General features: G+C 36.8%; 1 protein-coding gene across 2 annotated transcripts in view; it reads right to left on the bottom strand.

The window, feature by feature from the left end:
* The window catches only part of LOC110454899 (putative inhibitor of apoptosis), a 37,619-nt gene that overhangs the window by 13,327 nt on the left and 21,487 nt on the right, over nucleotides 1-2,805 (bottom strand). The window contains exon 1 of one of the 2 annotated variants that reach the window (XM_021504680.1): nucleotides 1,145-1,193. The exons of the other annotated variant lie outside the window; for it this stretch is intronic. The gene's annotated coding sequence lies outside the window, so the exon portion shown is untranslated. Of the gene's footprint in view, nucleotides 1-1,144; nucleotides 1,194-2,805 lie in introns of those variants that run through there. 2 annotated transcript variants of the gene reach the window in all.

Genomic DNA, 2,805 nt, shown 5'->3' with positions numbered 1-2,805 from the left:
TTTCTAAATATTTCCTGCTAAATTTATATATATGATCTTAATAACACCATTTTATGACATGAATATAATTAATATAGTATCATGTAATTGCAATTCTTTTATCAAATATATCTTATACCCGATAATGATACTTAAATGTATCTAATTAAATATATATATTCATCAATGTATATATAATAATTAATAGATTTCTGCCCGTTCCTGCCCGTTCCTGTAAATCGTCGAACCCCTAGTCACGGCATTTCGGTGATGTTTTCTGCACCAAATCGCATATTTCCAGATAGGATGTGACATATAGAAGTAAATAACTTCAAGAAATGAGATATTTCACAGTAATATAAAGAATTATTTGGTTAATAACTAGGTCGTATGGGGTAGTATTGGTATTGGGTAGTATATGGGTGGTATGGAGCAGTATTAGTATTGGGTCATAGTCACGGCAATTCGGTGATGTTTTCGGCACCAAATCGCATATTTCCCGATAAAATATGGCATATGGAAGTAAATAACGGGTACGAAGGTGATATTTCACAGTAATAAAGAAGTATTTGGTTCATAACTGGGTCGTATGGGGTGGTATTGGGTAGTATTGGGTAATTAGACGCGCCGTGGATCGAGGACTGATAATTAGTACACGTGATCTTTGAGTGTCTAGTCTCTAGAAACTGTTAGTGTTACCTTTAAACTTTTAATTTTAATATTGGACTTTTTTTTTTATTAAGAATGAATCGCAACAACCTCGAGATAAGTCGGGCTTTATTTATTAGGAAAACATCTATATACCGGTTTCGCCCGAAAAGTGGGCTAGTACGAGAGTGGGGCGGGCTCTTGGTAAAAACAAAAATCCCAAACCATATTCAATGACGATATAATACGGGGTGCAGGCTATATTATTGCACCCCGTTAGATATCACGCAGTAGATATCTAGTGGGTTGCAATAATATATCACGTATAATATATATTCCAGAACCTGAGCACCTGTGGCGTGGCCCGCCAGGCGACGCGCATTGTCCTACTTGTCGCTTACTGAAGTGCTTAGGCTTACTGTACACTATCTGCTGTATGTTTTAACTACAAATTCCTTTGCGAATATGAGTAAATATAATAAGTTAGTAGACTAAAAGGAAGAAGAAGAATACTTACGTTTGCCTTCTAGATCCTTCTTTGTACATTCTATAATTAGATATCGGAATTTCAACATCTATTATTAGAAAACTACTATTTTTAGAACCAACTTGGAAATCCCCATCGTGCTTACAACTAAATCGGGAACCGTCGGTACTTTCCGTAAACGAGAAACTCAATAGTGGTATTGGTTCTCAATTGGTGACAACCCATTTATAATAGTTAGGATATATGATGGACCACGGAATTAGATTATCTAAGTCCGTGAATGGACACAGGCATTGTTATGGTTCTATATCCATAACAATAATTATACATAAAATGAAAAAAATTAATAGTCACTTCCGGTAATGGATTTAAAGCTAGCGAGAAAGTTTAATTTTAGTACCAAGCATTTCCAATAGTTGTCAAAATTAATTTCAAAGTCTTTAATGGTTGTTGCCTGTACCAGGGGCGGGTCCAGGTAAGGGCGTACCGCCCCCCCCCCCCCACCTTTTCAAAAACAAACAAAAAAAACTATCGTAATCTGCTAATATTGTATTGAATATGGCAAATTATCATATTCATTAATTAAACACATAAACACCCTGACACTTTAACTATAAAATAGACATGCTCCAAGTCAGGAACCGTTACATTAGTGTATTTCACAATTATTTTATGTTTTTTAGCAAAAAAAAGGTCCATTTTTTTTTCGCATCGCTCCGCTCGGCGAAAGATTTGATTCTACGCCCCCTCTTTCAAATATCCTAGAAACGCCCCTGGCCTGTACAACCGCACCCGATAGGCTGTTCCATATATCGACGATTCTGATTCCTAAGGAGTATTTGCGGATATCCAATCTCAGAGACAGATAAAGCCAGATATATATATACATCTCTGCCAATCTATAGTATTTTTTCTGTAGTTTTTGACACATGCGTTAGGTAATTGTGAATTGCCTCTCGTTCTGGCTCCTATATGATGGTCAAATATCCCAGTGGTAACTTTATTACAATGAAAATTGTTCATAATTTTGTAAACATTTATTATATCTCCTCTCAGTCTTCTAAATGTGAGTGTTGGAAAGCCCAGCTTCTTCAGATGGTGGCTATATGGTAGATCTTTGAGACCGGGATCCGGAATTAGCTTTGTCGCCCTTCTTTGCACTCTCTCGATTGATTCAATGTCTTTCACCTTGTATGGGATCCACACACTTGCGGCGTATTCCAAATGCGGCCTTAAATATTTGCATAAAAGTTGTTTTATCCAAGTATACGAAAGATCTTTGAATTGGGCCAACAATACTGTTTGCCTTACTTATCAAACAAAACTTCTATGTCCTTCTCGGATGTCATGTTTTCTACTCTCACTTTTCCTTCTGGTCCTGTCATGTGATAACTTCTTGTTTCTGTTCCCTTTCCCTTTATTGTTAAAAGTTTACACTTAAGAGGATGGAATCTTAACAGCCAGGTGTTGAACCATTCCTGTAAATTATCCAAGTCCTGTTGCATTAGTATCCTATCCTCTTCGCTCTTAATCTCTCTATACATTTTTGTGCCATCTGCAGTACAGTATGCAGTATTTGATACAGTATTTTCTGGCAAATCGTTAATGTATATCACAAACAGTATTGGACCCAGCACACTGCCCTGTGGAATTCCACTCAATACGGGGTGGTCTACTCTCTGCTTTCTCTG

The sequence above is a fragment of the Mizuhopecten yessoensis genome, unplaced genomic scaffold (assembly GCF_002113885.1).
Source record: "Mizuhopecten yessoensis strain PY_sf001 unplaced genomic scaffold, ASM211388v2 scaffold8103, whole genome shotgun sequence".
NCBI lineage: Eukaryota > Metazoa > Mollusca > Bivalvia > Pectinida > Pectinidae > Mizuhopecten > Mizuhopecten yessoensis.
Note: the sequence above shows the minus strand (reverse complement) of the source record. Positions and strands in the feature narration are given on the sequence as shown.